Genomic DNA, 16,708 nt, shown 5'->3' on the forward strand with positions numbered 1-16,708 from the left:
TTTTAGTTCTGTCACGTAGAGTCTATAGTTTTGGTGAATAATTCAGTGTGTATTTAAAAAAGTCTTCTGCACATTTGTTCTATCAAGAAAATTCATCTGACGTTAGATGTGAACCTAAATGGAATTTATGTGAACCTAAATGGAATTAAGAATGTTTTCTTGGCCGGGCACAGAGGCTCATGCCTGTAATCCCAGCACTGGGAGGCCAAGGCAGGAGGATCACGAGGTCAGGAGTTCGAAACCAGCCTGGCCAACATGATGAAACCCCGTCTCTACTAAAAGTACAAAAATTAGCCCGGCATGTTGGCGGGCGCCTGTAATCCCAGCTACTCGGGAGGCTGAGGCAGGAGAATCACTTGGACCTGGGAGGCAGAGGTTGCAGTGAGCCAAGATTGTACCACTGCACTCCAGCCTGGGTGACAAAGCAAGACTCTCGGGGAAAAAAAAAAAATGTTTTCTTGCCAGGAGTGGTGGTGTGCACCTAATAGTCCCAGCTACTCAGGAGGTGGAGGAGGGAGGACATCTGAGCCCATGAGTCTAGTCTGGGGGCAACATGGTGAAACCCCCATTTCTAAAAATACTTTATAAAACAGCTGGGCATGGTGGCAGGTTCCTGTAGTCCCAGCAACTTGGGAGGCTGAGGTGAGAGGATCACTTCAGCCCAAGAGTTTGAGGCTGTAGTAAGCTACTATTTATTGTACCTGTGAAGAACCCCTGCATTGCAGCCTGGGTAACGTAGCGAGACTCATCACTTAAACAAAAAACAGTTAATAGGGTGGGCCAGGCATGGTGGCTCACACCTGTAACCCCAGCATTCTGGGAGGCCAAGACGGGCAGATCACCTGAGGTCAGAAGTTCGAGGCCAGCCTGGCCAACATGGCTAAACCCCATCTCTACTAAAAATACAAAAAAGTACCCAGGCACAGTGGTGCATGCCTGTAATCCCAGCTACTTGGAAGGCTGAGGCAGGAGGGTCTCCTGAAGCCAGGAGCTGGAGGTTGCAGTGAGCAGTGATCGTGCCACTACACTCCACCCTGGGCAACAGAGTGAAGCTGTCTCCAAAAAAAAAAAGGAACTAGAGCGTAAGAATGAAGTAAGCTGAGGAGTAGTTTAAATAAAGCTCAGAGGGATCAACATGGTTTTAGGAAAAGGGATGGGGTCCTAAGACTAGTAAAGCACATTTTGCTCTTAGCTTAGATAAAAGAAACTGACTACAAGTGTTCTTGTTAGATAAATTAATGACCTACAGGTGCCATAGTCTCTGAGCAAACGCAAGCAGTGTTTCTTCAAAGGGAAGCCTTGCTGAGGACTCCTTCACCCTCACTATCTGCCAAATAAGTCTTCTAGCTCCTGTATCATATTTCCCCTCTTAGGAGTGGTAACCCTCACTGCTGGTAGTGGGTATTGGGCAATGACCCCTTCTGGTTACTTCCTGCCAAAGAGCGGGGCACTGAGTGGGGCACAGCAGCTAGAGCTCCTCCTGGAGTCGATCTGAGAGTCGTCGGAAGAGTGGCATGTCCATGCGACGTTCCATCTGCAGCGCCATTTGGAGTTTAATAGCTTCTAGGGGAGAGGAAATAATTCAAGTTACTATATTGCGTATACAAAGTCCAAATATTAGTACAAAACCCACGAGCAAGAGAGGGCTTAAAAAAGGAACTAATCGATTCCAGAAAGAAGACTGGAATCCACGTTTTCCCTGAACTCGTCAACGACTCTCACTTGATCTTTAAGCACCTGTAGGTTCGCTTCTACCTGACTAGAGATGCCGATCCAGAAGCAAGCAGCATGCTTCATTTAAAAGTGCACGGGTGGGCCGGGCGCGGGGGCTCACGCCTGTCATCCCAGCACTTTGGGAGGCCGAGGCAGCCGGATCACGAGGTCAGGAGTTTGAGGCCAGCCTGGCTAACACAGTGAAACCCCGTCTCTACTAAAAATACAAAAATTAGCCGGGCGTGCTGGTGGGCACATGTAGTCCCAGCTACTCAGGAGGCTGAGCCACGAGAATCACTTGAATCTGGGAGGCGGAGCTTGCAGTGAGCCAAGATCATGCCACTGCACTCCAGCCTGGTGACAAAGCGAGACTCTAACTCAAAAAAAAAAAAAAAGTGCACATGTACCCCCTACTTCAGCCACAAGGACATCTAAGTCCTGTCTACTTTGTGCTATTCCTGGGGCTACAGACTCTATGGATTGTTGTTGTGCCTCTATGGACCCTACTGTTGCCTTCCATCCTCATTGCATCATAATGGAAATATTAAATACTGATCTTTCAAGAAGAGGAATACCAGCAAACCAGAATATGCCTCTGACTGTAGAATCCCCCATCCATGGAGTTTCTAAGATGGGATTGTCATGTGCATGTCCTCCCCAATCTTCTCTTTTGGTTAAATCTCCATATGAGGGCATGGAAATGATAGATCTCTTTGTTCAGCGTATCTGAGATAGTGCACTCTCTAGAAAAGAGCCTAGGTTAGGGATGTCCACAGATGATGCTGCCATGTCAGGGAAATTTTAAAATAACAGATCAGGGACCATTGCTGCTATAGTGCAGGATGCCTTCCGATGCCTAGGGAGGATTACCTGTGTCCACGAGCCACCCGTCCCTCGAAGGGATGGTTCTAAGTTATCGCTTGTGAGAGAGACACAGGAAGATCTTTCTCATATCTTAGAAGCTTTCCCTTTTTACCTATAATAGGAGCATCTTTGGGATAGGGATGTGCATACTCAGGATTGTCATTCACAATGCCATTTGGAATTGTACATGCTAAATGAGAAGGGTCCACCTGACAAATGGAGTTTCAAAAGATCAGGGAAACAGTATGTCCTGGCCAATATCTTAGACAATCCTTATTGCAGGGGCTGTCGGTCCAGACACCCCCTGTTCACCCACAGATTTGCAGGCCACCCCTATTCGCCAGCCTCATACAGGGGTCTGGAATTCCCCAAGGAGGCATGTTTGGGAAGGCCCCGTGTTGTTTTTCACATCATCGTACCGTGTGGCAAGGTGGTTATCTAGAGCCTGCCACTCCCATCAGAACTTCCAACCAGGAGGAGAGGCCAGATTCTAAAAGCCACCCCTGCATAGGGCTGCTAATTTTCTTAGATCATCTCTGTAGCTCTTTCTTTTCCAAACCTCTGAGCTTTCAGCAATCACAAGTGTGGTGTTACAATGTTTGACATCTCCCAGATACGGCCCCTTCCCCTGCTTGTAAAGCAGAGGGAGGCACTTGCGATTACCCAGTCATCTTTTCCTAACTGACGGTATGAAGGCTGTCTTTGGGGGGAGTGTTTCCTGGCACTGCACCGGGGGGAGTGTTTTCCTGGGAAGAGTTAGTTACCCAGTCGAAAGTGTTCCCATACCATGTGCCATTTATGCCCGATAAGTCTTCAAGGGTTAAAGATAAAGCTAACAAAGGGAATCCTAAGACTGTAAGTTCTGGGTCATTGAGAGATTCCTCCATGTTGCTGAACTCAGCACACCGCTCAGGACAGACCCAGCAATTAGTCTTGTTGTACAAATGGGCCTATGACTGATATTGTAGAAGCAAGAGGGTGTGATGTATTACTAAATCCAATAAAAGTCCTAGCTGAGGCCAGGCGCGGTGGCTCACGCCCATAATCCCAGCACTTTGGGAGGCCAAAGTGGGCAGATCACGAGGTCCAGAGATCGAGACTCATCGTGGCCAACATGGTGAAACCCCGTCTCTACTAAAAATACAAAAATTAGCCAGGTGTGGTAAGCGCCTGTAGTCCCAGCTACTTGGGAGGCTGAGGCAGGAGAATTGCTTGAACCCGGGAGATGGAGGTTGCAGTGAGCTGAGATCATGCCACTGTACTCCAGCCTGGTGACAGCACGCGACTCCATCTCAAAAAAAAAAAAAAAAAAAGGCCGGGTGTGGTGGCTCAAGCCTGTAATCCCAGCACTTTGGGAGGCCGAGACGGGCGGATCACGAGGTCAGGAGATCGAGACCATCCTGGCTAACACGGTGAAACCCCGTCTCTACTAAAAAATACAAAAAACTAGCCAGGCGAGGTGGCGGTCGCCTGTAGTCCCAGCTACCCGGGAGGCTGAGGCAGGAGAATGGCGTGAACCCGGGAGGCGGAACTTGCAGTGAGCTCAGATCCGGCCACTGCACTCCAGCCCGGGCGACAGAGCAAGACTCCGCCTCAAAAAAAAAAAAATAATAATCTCCTCAACAGGCAGCTCCTTCCTTCTCAAACCCAAAGGATGGGAAGCTATTAAGGGGAGGACTGGCAGATAGATTTCACCCATACACCAAAGATGAAGGGCACCCAGTGCCTCCTAGTATGGGCAGATACTTTCACTAACTGGGTAGAGGCATTTCCACGCCACATAGAAAAGGCTTCTGAGGTAATAAAAGTGTGAGTTAATGAAATAACTCCTCAGGCTGGTGTGCTTGAGTGCCTCTAAAGCGACAACGGCCCCTCACTGAAGGCAGCCATCACATGGGGGTTCTCAAAGGCACTAGGCAGACGATATCATCCCCATTGCGCTTGGAGACCCCAGTCCTTAGGAAAGGTAGAGATGACCAACGATGTCATCAAGACACCTCAGAAAACTGTCCCAAGAAACTCAGCTTCCTTGGGTCACTCTTCTTCCCATGGCTTTACCGCGGGTAGGAAATACCCCTTCAACATTAGGTCTGAGCCCTTTTGAAATGCGGAATGGATGGCCTTTCCTTACCAGTGATTTCTCATTAGACCTGGAGACCTCTGAGTTGATTAAGGATGTAACCTCTCTAGCTCACTTTCAACAGCAATGAATACAACTAGCAGAAGCCCAGCCTCAAACACAGGACCACCTTTATTTAACCCAGGGGATTTGGTACTGGTGAAAGCTCTCTCTTCTCTCCTCCCCAAGCCCAAGCTGGGAAGGGCCCCACACTGTTCTTCTTATTTTTATTTTTGAGACGGAGTTTCTCTTTTGTTGCCCAGGCTGGAGTGCAATGGTGCAATCTCGGCTCACCGCAACCTCCGCCTCCCGGGTTCAAGCGAGTCTCCTGCCTCAGTCTCTTGAGTAGCTGGGATTACAGGCGTGTACTACCACATCTGGCAAATTTTTGTATTTTTAGTGGAGACAGGCTTTCTCCATGTTGATCAGGCCGGTCTCGAACTCCTGACCTCAGGTGATCCGCCTGCCTTCGCCTCCCAAAGTGCTGATCACAGGCATGAGCCACCGTACCTGGCCTCTACACTGTTCTTCTTTTAACCCCCTCAGCGGCAAAAGTTAACAGGTATTGACTCCTGGATACATCACACTCAAGTCAAAGCCTGGAAAGCTAAGAGGGCAACCCCTGACAGCCCAGAGGAACGTCCTAAATATAAATATGAAGAAATAGAAAATGTTGGCCTGGCGCGGTGGCTCAAGCCTGTAATCCCAGCACTTTGGGAGGCCGAGACGGGCGGATCACGAGGTCAGGAGATCGAGACCATCCTGGCTAACACGGTGAAACCCCGTCTTTACTAAAAATACAAAAAACTAGCCGGGCGACGAGGCGGGCGCCTGTAGTCCCAGCTACTCGGGAGGCTGAGGCAGGAGAATGGTGTGAACCCGGGGGGCGGAGCTTGCAGTGAGCTGAGATCCGGCCACTGCACTCCAGCCCGGGCTGGAGTAAAGAGAGAGATGCTCACTGCAGTGGGGTGGGGGTTTGGGGGCAGGTGGGGAGGCCCTCTGTTTCTAGAAAATCAAGAAAACAGCAATCTGTTTTCCTGACCTCGCCTAACAGAATTACTTCCCCGAACTGTAAAAATTCCCGCAGCATTGCATACAGAGAGTGGGTAGGAGACATGGTGGTCATGGACAGGAGAGGAGGAAAATTGTGATAGAAAAAGCTTGGAGGCCCGGTTGCCATCACCCATCAGGCTTTTGGAGGCTGGGATTAGTTCAGAAGCTTTCAGATAACACCAGGGTGTGTGGCCCTGGCCAGGAACCCTCCGTTACCCCGGGACCTCTTCCAGCCCCAAGTGATGGCTATAGGTTCTCTGTGAAAGGAAACAGGTTTGAAACAAAGTGAACATTCCCAGCACCCTGAGGACCCTGTGAGACTCGCTAAGTCCTCCCAGGCAAGCCTGTCCCCTGAGCTTGATTTATTAATTAATGTATTAAAAATAATAAATTACTCAACATGAACATGTTGTCTCCTGAGGGAGATGCACCACATTTATCCCAAGGATTCACACGTTCTCTGCACACCTGTTTCCCCAGGGCTGGGGTACTCCAGCTGAAGGACCGTGGTTCTGATCTGTCTCCTTTGCGATAGGTATAATCCAGTTACCAAGAATGTGTGTCAGGAGTGAAGGTGCTGATTCAAACAATGAATCAAACAATGAATCAAAGAAAGAAACAGATGAACAGATTCAAACAATGAACAGATTCAAACAATGAATCAAAGAAAGCAAAGGGGGACCCCAGCAGCGATGATGCCAGCAATCCACCTACTGTAGAGTTTGAAACCTTAATTAAAGGCCTTTCAGCTGCACATGGTTTGGAACGCCTCACGCTACTCGCCTCCTCAAATCGGGCTCTTTATTGATACCACTCCTGCAAAGAGACGTCGCCGTTTGTCAGAAGACACAGTGAACATCCAGTGCGGAAGGGCAGCCGTCAAAGGTTTTAGTCTCCAGGAGAAGGGGTTCTTGAGGGCTATCAGCAGCAGGCAGAAGGCTTTATTGCATGTGTGGTTAGGTGATGGCAACCTACAGTTTGCCCTGGAACTGTGATCAAGAATGACCCGACCTCCTAGTCATGCACCTTTCTCCCTGTCTCTCTCTTTGCTTTTTATGTCTGTCTCCCTATCTCTCTCCCTCCTCTTCCTCTCAGCCCCCTTGGTCTCTCTCCCCATCTCTCTTTCTCTGTTTCTTCCCCCATCTCTCTTCCTCTCTTTCTGTCTCACTCTTCTCTCCCCAACTCTCTTTCTCTCCTTCTTCTGCACTTCTTTCTCCCTCCTCATCTCCCTCCCTGCCACTGTTAAAGCTCCTGGGACCCCACATGGAGGGCTCACACAGGACTCCTAGGCCACCTTTCAGGGCATACACACAGGGCTAGAGCACCTTGGGCCCCCACCTCCCAGCGCCCTCAAGGTCAGGGGTGTGGGGCATGCCTGTGCTCTCCTGTGTGGGCACCCCACAATCCAGGAAGAAGAAGCCACAGGTCACCACTGGCTTGAGTGGCATGGCTGCCGGGCTGCCAGCTTCCATCTTGTGATCTGCTGAGACCAAAGCAGAGGACACGTGCCCAGGCCCAGCCCTGCACCAGGGTGGGGGTAGGGGTGTGCCTGGGGATGGGGGTGGGGACGGGAGCAGCCACTGCAAACTGGTCCCTGGCCAGCTTCCTGTCCTGCACCCTGCCATGCAAGGCCTCCTCTCTCACCCTTCCCCCTGCCCTCACCAGCTCCACCCCTAGAAAGTCACAGGCACAGGCTCCAGAAGTCTCCCTGGATCCAAGAGCTAAGGACAAGCCCTGGCCTCTGCAGCCTCTAGACCAGGTGCCAGCGGCCCCCTCTGCGAGCTGCCAGACCTTGGCTCTTACTTATGTCCTGCCCCAAGCCAGCCACACACCTTCCCCCTCAGCACAACCACCTCCTCCTGACTTTAGCGCTGACAGCCCTGCTTCCTGGTCACCTTCACCCCTCCCACCACAGTCCAGGCAAGCCCAAAGGCCAGCACTCTACGCCCACCTTTCCTCGGTGCCACTCTATTGTCTGCTGGCCCAGATAACTTAACCTTAATTTGTTCTAACCAAGATAGAACAAATAACAAGGACGCACCCCCGGCCTCTCCCAGGCAGATTTGGCAAATGCTCTCCACTTAGAAGCAGTGACAGTGACAGGACCTAGCGATGACCAAGGCTTGTCACCCAAGAGCAAGAAGGACAAAGAGCCCAGTTTCATGTCCTCACCCTGGGAGGACGTGGCCAGGAGAGCAGATCCACCCTCCTTTTGAGGAAACACACCAGGAGGCAGCAGATGGGGATACACAGGCGGAGCCCCAGCGTGCTGGAGAGCAGGGCCCGCAGATCAGATCTGCACTCAGCCCGAGCCCTGGGGGAGCCGCAAGACCGAGCGAGCCTCTGATGGGTTTGACTCTGTGTCCCCACCCAAATCTCATCTGGAGTTGTAATCCTCGTGTGTCAAGGGAGGAACCTGGTGGGGGAGGTTGGATTTGGGGGCAGTTTCTCCCATGCTATTCTCCTGATAGTGAGTGAGTTCTCAGGAGAGCTGATGGTTTTAAAGTGTGGCGCTTCCTTGTTCTCCACTCACTCCTTCCTGCCGCCTTGTGAAGAAGGTGCCTGCTTCCCCTTCGCCTTCTGCCTTGATTGTAAGTTTCCTGAACTGCAAGTCAATTCAACCTCTTTCCTTCATACGTTACCCAGTCTCTGGCATTTCTTTACAGCAGTGCGAAAATGAACTAACACAGCCCTCCCCAACCTCTTCTCTGAAGTTCCTTCTGCTTAGGCCACCAGCTGCCCCCGTGCTCCCTCTGTCCCACAGTCTTTCTTTTCCCCTCATTAGGCCCAAGTGATCGGCATGGCCAGCCCCAGCCCCATCCTTCTGCAGACCTGTCTGGCTGGTGGAGAAGCAGGGCTCCTTTCCTGACCCTGAGGCCAGCCAGTATGCTCTCTGGATCCTGGAGGAGATTGACCCCCCTACCCCTATACTGGTGCAACTTCTTCCGAGATTTCAAAGCTGGACAACGTGAACCAGTCTTTTTCATTGTCTCCACTTGCTAGGGCTGTCATTGGGACAGTACTAGTGGTGGGCCAATGGGTGAATGGATGGATGGATGGATAGTAGTCCAAAGAGGATGTCCCTGTCTGTCCTGAACTGGGGCCTTTCTCCAAGGAGAAGCCTTCCTGAGTGAGTATATCCAGTCATTCCCTGGTATCCATGGGAGATTAGTTCTAGGGCCCCACCCCACTGTGGATACCAAAATCCATGGATGCTCAAGTCTCTGATATAAAATGGCCTAGCATTCACATAGTACCGATGCACATCCCCCGTATACCTTAGACCATCTCTAGATTATTTATGAACTGTAATACAATGCAGATGCTATGTAAATGGTTGTCACACTGTATTGTTTAGAGAATGGCGACAGGAAAAAAGTCCGTACATGTTCAGCAGAGACATAGCCATCCACTCCCTTTTCTACCCACTGTTAGCTGAATCCACACATGCAGAGCCCACGGATACCAGGGCCAACTGTGCTTTGAGAGTAGGATGGGTGAGGTTACTAATGAGTACAGGGGAGCAGGTGTTAATCAGGAGGGCCCTGCCCTGGGGCATCTGGACCGCCTGTGTCTCAGGACTCCAGCCTGCAGGTTTGGACGGCCCAGGCAGACTCAGCCCAGGTCAAAGCCCTACCCTTGAACCTTCTTTTTATCCCAAGCTCTTTCTGGTCCCTGGAACTCAGCATACCCTAGGCTCTGGGAAGGACAGGTGAGCCCGATTTCAGATAACATGGTCTAGAAGAGTGATTCCCTGCAGTGTGCCAGGCACTTTCCCCACAGGACCCTCCAGCTAGAATAACCCAGGGTCATGGCGAGAAACATATCATTAAAATATCAGAAATACAAAAAGGGATACCATGAAGAGTTTCTACAGATACTGAAAAGGTCATTAGGTAATAGTATTAATATTTTTATGCTGATATTCAACAGCAGCAGTCACTTCCCTCCACCCCTATGTGTATCCCAAGACCACCCTGGCTGGGGAGGGCTGAGGTTAGGGAGCACCCATGGATGCTCTGATGCTGGCCTTGGGCCTCGGGGGTAACAGTGAGGAGGAACTGGGTGCAGACACGAGTGGGGTGGCCTGGTCTGGCCAGAGAAGCAACACACAGGTGCACAGACACGTTTACCCACATACACATGTGCGCACACGTGCACACATTGCATGCAGGCTTGTTGACGCCTCAGGCAGTGAAGGACGCTGACTCTGGGCCCTGATGACCCGGCAAGGCCCCATTGTGATGCGTGCCATGACCTCAGAATGTCACTGGTGCTGAGTACCCGCTCGCCCTCCAGCCTGCTTCTGTGTTCCAGAGCAACCGCACACACACAGTGCTATCTGCGAGCAGTTCTGTGTTCATGAGGGTTTGCTATGGGAGAGATATAACCCTAGTTCATCAGAATCAGGTGAGTGTGACATTCTCTCTTCCCTTCATGCTGACTTGGGGACAGTGGCTATGGGGTGGGCAGTGCTGGCCTCTGGGCAGCTGCCAAGGAGGGTCAACCCTGAGCACTCACCAGGTGCCCGTTCTGTGCTGCCCAGGCGGACAATCATCTCCTTGGTCCTCACAGTGGCTCCATAGGGTGGGTGCTGTTCCCAAATGTGCCCATTCGACAGGTGAGACATCTGGGTTCAGAGAGGCGGTGACTGGGTAACCCCAAGAATCCAGATGTGACCCTGGGTTGCACTCTCACCCCTGCCCTGTGCCATGTTGGACTTAAGGCCTGAACCCTGTGGCCTCCCTGCCCTAGATCCCAAATGTGTCCAGGGTTCCAGATCTCAATGGGGCAGAGCCTGGCCCTGGCAGAGCTCCTGGGATGGATCCACTGTGGGTGGGGTGGAGGGGAGGGTCCTCAGAATACATCTGTGCCCTAAGCTGGGACCCACTGGACACACACAGTTCCCTGTTCCGGAGAGGATGGGGAGCCTTCTGCCTCTGGGCACTTGTCGAAAATGAGGGAGCCCTGGAGGGCTGCCTGGATGGAGACTACCTTCCTTCCTGTTCAGAGGGGTACAGGCACTGGGGTTCTCTCCAAGTATTTCTTTCTCGGTCTGGTCCTCTAGAGACCTCGCCTCCCTTTTGCCCCCGGTGGTCCCAGGAGGAATTGTTCATCCAGGTGTTCTCCAGGACCAAGGACCCAGAGTTCTCCTGTTCTTTCTCAGTGACCTGGGAAAATGAAGCCCCCCACGCCCCACGTGGATAGCTCAGAATTGTGGAGTCCACCGTCCCTCCCCCAGAGTCATGGTTTCCACCAGCACAGAAGCTGCTTTGGAGACAATAGATCATTTTCTTCCCCTAAACCAAACACCCTCCTGCTCAACTGGCGTTATTCCTACAGCGGCTTCACTGGTCAGACTGAAGGGCCACGGTAGCCAAGTGGTGAGTGGAGTAGAGTGGAGAGCTCAGGAGATGCCTTGCACTCCATAGAAAACTGGGCAACTTTGTGGTTTCTGGGCGATCCCAGGAGGCTGAGCATACAGAGACCTCTGGTCCTGGACCCCAGTCTGCCTCCACACCCCTGGAATCGCAGGCCCTTTGCCCTCGGCAGGTGGACACCTTTCTTTTTTCTTTTTTTTTTTTTTTTTGAGACGGAGTCTGGCTCTGTCGCCCAGGCTGGAGTGCAGTGGCCGGATCTCAGCTCACTGCAAGCTCCGCCTCCCGGGTTTACACCATTCTCCTGCCTCAGCCTCCCGAGTAGCTGGGACTACAGGCGCCCGCCACCTCGCCCGGCTAGTTTTTTGTATTTTTTAGTAGAGACGGGGTTTCACAGGGTTAGGCAGGATGGTCTCGATCTCCTGACCTTGTGATCCGCCCGTCTCGGCCTCCCAAAGTGCTGGGATTACAGGCTTGAGCCACTGTGCCCGGCCAGGTGGACATCTTTCAACCTGTTGGGGCAGATATGTTCCCATTTCATGGCATCTGGGGACAACGGGATTCTCTGACCAGGTCCCACTGTTCTCAAGTCATTGGGAAGGAGGAGCCCACTCTTGCTTGGGCCTGATACTCCAGAGAGCCGTGCAGGTGTGGGCCACTGGGTCTGGCTCCTTTTCACCTGGGGGTGGTGTGGAATGGGGGCCACGCACTGCCAGCATCTGGGAGCCCGGCAGGAGTGGCTCAGGTGTTCTCCGAAGCTCTCGGGTACAGTGTAACCTTTGGACGATTTTGTCTCGCAGGATGGACATGGGAGAGAATGCGACACCCTCTGCTGGCACGGGAGTGAGGGCAGGTCATTCCCAAGCATGAGCAGGTACAGTCGGTCTCTGCTCCCTGGACGGAGGCCCCTCCCAGTGGAGAGAAAGCGACACCTGCTGGCACAGGAGCGAGGGGACGTCATTCCCAAGCATGAGCAGGCACAGCCCGTGTCTGCTCCCTGGACGGAGGCCCCTCCCAGTGCTCCCTGGTCAAAGCGTCCTGGGCTTCCCAGGAGCACAGGGTGGTGACACGTTGATAACACCCCCAGGCCTTGCACGTTTTACCTTGGATGCCTCCCCCCGGCTCCCTCTGGGTTTCAGGGATGTAGAACTGGGCTGCCAGTGGACACAGAGCCTGGGCATGGTAACATCTACAAGAGCACTGAGGGCGTCGGGATTCTGCAGTGAGTCCCCTGTGCTCCCCTCACCCACTAAAGTACAAATCTCAGCTCAGGGATGGGTTTTGCTTTTAGAAAAGTCTTTCTGAGGCGGGATGTGTCTCCTTGGCTTGGGCCTACCTCTTTTCCAGGGTAGACCTCCTCCCGGGCTCCCCTGCAGGTCCAGCCCGTGATTGTTGTTAGGCCAGAGGTGCCTGGCCCATCTAGGGAGGGCGGCCATCTAGGGAGGGCGGCCATCTAGGGAATGCGGCCATCTAGGGAGGGCGGCCATCTAGAGAGTGCATCTAGTGAGCGGGTGGGAATAGAGGGGGTCTAGGTCAGGCCCCTGGGCTCTCAGCAGTTCTGTCTCCAAGTTAGCACAAGAAGAGGTGGACAGCTTGAGGGTCTGGCCCTGTCCACTTGTACACTATCCTAGTGAGATCCAAGGGTTGTGGCCACAGGGTGAGGGGGCACCTGGTCCAGCCTTGGGGCAGCTGTCCACAGATCGCTGAGGGCCCACCTGCTCTTCTTCTCCCCATTCCCCTAGTGCCCTTCCCCATGGACAATGCCATGGTTCCCTCACGGACCATGTCCTTTCCCATGGGGACAGTGAGGGCTGTGGGCCTAGGGGAAGGGGGGAGAAGATGGGGAGCGCCCCCCATTCTAGTCATTCTGGCTGGGGGGCAGCAGAGCTTGTGACTAAAGGCCCTGGTTCTGGTGCTGGGATGGCATCTGGGGCCAGATAAGAGGAGCCAGGCACCCTAGACCCCAGCAGGGTGATGTGGTCACTCCCTGAGGGACTTCTGTTCGGCTGCAGCCACCCACCCTGGGCAGAGACTGTCCCAGCTCAGAGCTGACATTTCTCAGCTCCAGCAGAAAGCACCATCTCCAGTCCAGGAGGAACATCCCCATTGTACAGCCTGACCATCCCCCACACCAGGGCCCCTAGTGGCCCCGGCCAGGCTGGCCCTGAACTCCATCTTCTCCCAGGTCATGGACCCTCCTGGGAGTCAGTCCCACAAGGCCCTTGTCCTCCCTTCCCTGTGGCTTCTCCCGAGCTGAGACTTGGGGTGGATGGGGACAGTCAGTCCTTTCTGGGGGTGGACTCCCGGACCGGGATGGCTCCAGGCCCTGTGCAGGTCCTCAGCTCTGTCTGGGGTGCCTTACAGTGAGACAGAGCTGCCCCTGACAATGCCCTTGAGGTGAAGGTAACAGCCTGTCCCTGATGCTTGGGGAGCTGGTCCAGGGACGGGGGACTCAGCGGGTGGTCGGTGAGGCAGAGGAAGGCAGCAGGCCTGGGTGGTGGTGGGTGGGAGCAATGTGCTGTCACTGGGAGAGGTAGCTGTCCCTGCTGGACCTGACCCCAAGTCTCTGTTTCTCTGGTAATTTCCCGAAATTTCAAAGTGAGAACAACAGTTGTGGCTTGGGGGTGGCTGCCCACTTGTGTCGGGACCCCACCTAGAGACTAGGACCCAACCTAAGACTGCTGTGTCTGTGGCCTGAGGATGTTACGTCCCAGGGTCACAAGGCCAGCCCACTGGTGCTCATTTTCTCAGAGGGTCTCAGCCCCTAGGGTCTGCCCTTCCCTGGCTCCTTCCAGCTGGGTACTACTAGGGCTCCAGAGCCCAGGACCCAGCATCCACGGGCCACTCTGGGAAGCGTGGCAGTCCACTAACTCCAACATTCCTCATTTGACAGCAAACGTAGCAGGACAGGAGACACGTGGAAAAGTGGCTGAAGATGCTGGGAGAATGGCAGAAATACAGCAAGAGCAAGAAGGTAACGTGGGGAGGAAGAGGCCTCCAGAACCACTGTCTGCAGAGTCAGGGGGACGGGCACCTATGGCTGTGGCCTGGCACCATCTGCCTCTCAGAGAGCGGGTAGCACCCTCTCCTCACTCAGAGGGCAGCAGGCCTGGTCGCCAGCTTTGCTGCCCATTTGTGCAAGTGTCACCTTGCTGGGAGGGAATCTGATGCCAGGGCTGGGGCCACCCTAGATCACGGCTAGGGAAGCCTCCTGGTGAAGGAACAGGTGCAGATCAGAGTTCAGACTCTGAGTGCTCACCCACTCTTTCAGCCCTGGGAGGAGAGCCCTGTCCCAGCTTGACCTCACCTCTATGGAGGAATCATGGGGCCAAAACCAGAGACTTCCAGAATCCTTGGGCCCTGGTCCTTGCTGGGGTCACCCTTTGGCCTGTGTCACCAGATCAGTTCTCTGCCAGAGTGTACAAAGGAATTCTCCCGAAGGTCCGGGACTGGGTGTGGTCTGTCCTGCTAAACATTGAGGAAGCCAAGCCTGAGAATCTGGGAACTACGAGGTATACTCAGCCAGAGAACAACAAACCGGCCAGGCTCTGTCAGGAGCCCAGGTCTCCAGCTGGAGGGAACATCGAGCCCAGCTTATGGGGAGGGCTGGGGTGGTCAGAGGCACATCCTGGGCACAGACGGTGACAGAGGCACACAGATGAGCTCAGCTCTGGTGACCCTCTCCGGCTTCAGAAAGAAGCCCAAAAGCAGCTTTCTGCAGAAGGAAACCTTCCTTCTTTCCCTCCTTCCAGAAGTGCTGACTATGGGCTGACTGCCATCTGGGGCAGGCGTCCTTCCGTCTGTTCTGAGGCTGCTTCCTCCTCCTGGCCCTGACCTACAGGTCATGAAGGAAAAAAGCATGAGGTCCTCCGAACACATCCACCAGATCGACCTGGACTTGAGCCGGACGCTGAGGAATCACATGATATTTAGGAAATGATATGGCATCAGGTACGCCTATGGGGGCCACAGGGTCCCAGTGGAGATGAGGTGAACCCGGCGGATGGAGACTTCTCTGGAGCAAAAACCAGGTTCACCCAGGAGGGATGACAGAGCTGCCAAGGGCTCTCCTGGCCCAGGGAGCAGCCAGCACCATGCACTGAGCACCTCCCAGGTTCCAAGCCCTGGGCCAGGCTGAAATATGTGGGGTCAGAACCCAGGAGGATCCTGAGGAGACAGAAGGCAGCAAACAAAATCATGCACAATGGTGAAAAGTGCTCTCCCTGGCCCACTGGGAGCCATGGTAGGGACCCATCGTGGGGGACAGCTGCTGAACCTCCCCTTGCAACACTGACAGTACCAAATGCTGGGGGCAGGGGGATTTGGAACTCTCATCCACAGCTGGTGGAAACGTGACATGACACAGCCACTTTGGAAGCCAGTTGGACAGTCACTCGCAAAGCTCAGTGGACTCGAACCACACGGCCCCAGTGTCACAGACATTGAACTAACTGATTTGAAAACGGATATCCACATTGTAGAAAGGAAAAAGTTCCCCTTCAAAGTTTCCCTTCTTGTTAAAGAATAAATCATAAGTGTTAGAAATAATAGTTTTCTTTAAAGACTAACTTCCTTCAAGCCTCCTTGCTTTGTGTTAATAACTCTTTGTAAAGCTCTATCCTATGTAGCTGTTAGATATAAAGGAATAAGTACATTATATGTCCTTGTGCTTTAATCAAGATTATCTGTGCTGGACATGCTCACAGGCAGGTCCCAGCTCAAAGCCTATGCCCCTTCCTTATTTGGGAATGTGATTACTTTTCTAAGTCTTTTCATAAGCAACTTCCTCTTTTCCTTTGTTCTCCATTGCTTTTGCCTGTTTAGAAACATTTTTTTTTTTTTTTTTTTGAGGCGGAGTCTCGCTCTGTCGCCCGGACTGGAGTGCAGTGGCCGGATCTCAGCTCACTGCAAGCTCCGCCTCCCGGGTTTACGCCATTCTCCTGCCTCAGCCTCCCGAGTAGCTGGGACTACAGGCGCCCGCCACCTCGCCCGGCTAGTTTTTTTGTATTTTTAGTAGAGAAGAAACATTTTAAATTATTAGCCAGTCAGCTTTACTTTAGATTGTGAGGTCCAGTTCCAGCCAATGGAGACAGGACACAGTAGCAAGGACAAGCTGCATAAAGGATAAAAATTGCTTCCCTCCTTTATTCAGGTGCGCTCTTGCCATTGTTCCATCTGCGAGGAGCACCCTTTCTGCAGAGGGTAAAATTGCCTTGTTGAGAAAACTGTTTGTCTAAATGCTGATGTTTCCTTGTGGTACTGAGGAACAAGCATTCTGTTTCTAAATAAACATTTTGTTTATAACATACATGAAACCTGCATGCCACATTCACTGCTTGATTCATCATCACTCACACAGAGAGGCCATGGGGACAACCTTCAACACAGGGATGGGGAGAGGATGGGTGGCCCTCCCTTCAAAGGGAAAAAGACTCAGTGAGAAAAGTGAATAAGCCAGTGATGCCCACACGAACGTCAGTGGATCTTAGTTGCATTTTGCTAAGGGAAAGAAACCAGACCCAACAAGCTACTGCTGTAGGGTTCCGATTCATAGGCCATTCTGGAAAAGGCCAAATCATAG

Source organism: Trachypithecus francoisi, unplaced genomic scaffold, assembly GCF_009764315.1.
Source record: "Trachypithecus francoisi isolate TF-2019V2 unplaced genomic scaffold, Tfra_2.0 Lachesis_group5, whole genome shotgun sequence".
Taxonomy (NCBI): Eukaryota; Metazoa; Chordata; class Mammalia; order Primates; family Cercopithecidae; genus Trachypithecus; species Trachypithecus francoisi.